Source organism: Myotis davidii, unplaced genomic scaffold, assembly GCF_000327345.1.
Source record: "Myotis davidii unplaced genomic scaffold, ASM32734v1 scaffold149, whole genome shotgun sequence".
In the NCBI taxonomy this organism is placed as follows: Eukaryota; Metazoa; Chordata; class Mammalia; order Chiroptera; family Vespertilionidae; genus Myotis; species Myotis davidii.
In genome coordinates this window covers 172428-172642 of record NW_006352194.1, presented here as the reverse complement: position 1 = coordinate 172642, position 215 = coordinate 172428, and positions in this window count along the sequence as shown.

The window sequence follows — 215 nt, the reverse complement described above, 5'->3', positions numbered from 1 at the left end:
TAAACCTGGAGTGGGGTTGCATCAACTGGCAACCTCGACCCTCTTCGCCCCTCCCCTTCCCCCAGGGTTGTGGAGCCCTCCTGGCTCCTCGGACTCCTGGCCAATGAAAGCAAAGCCTTCTCGAGGCTGCCTGGGGTTTGGGCTCCGGTCGGGGGAGTCGTCAAGTCCGGGCAAATCTCCGCCGCAGCGGCCCGACCGCTCCTCCTCCCCGCCCC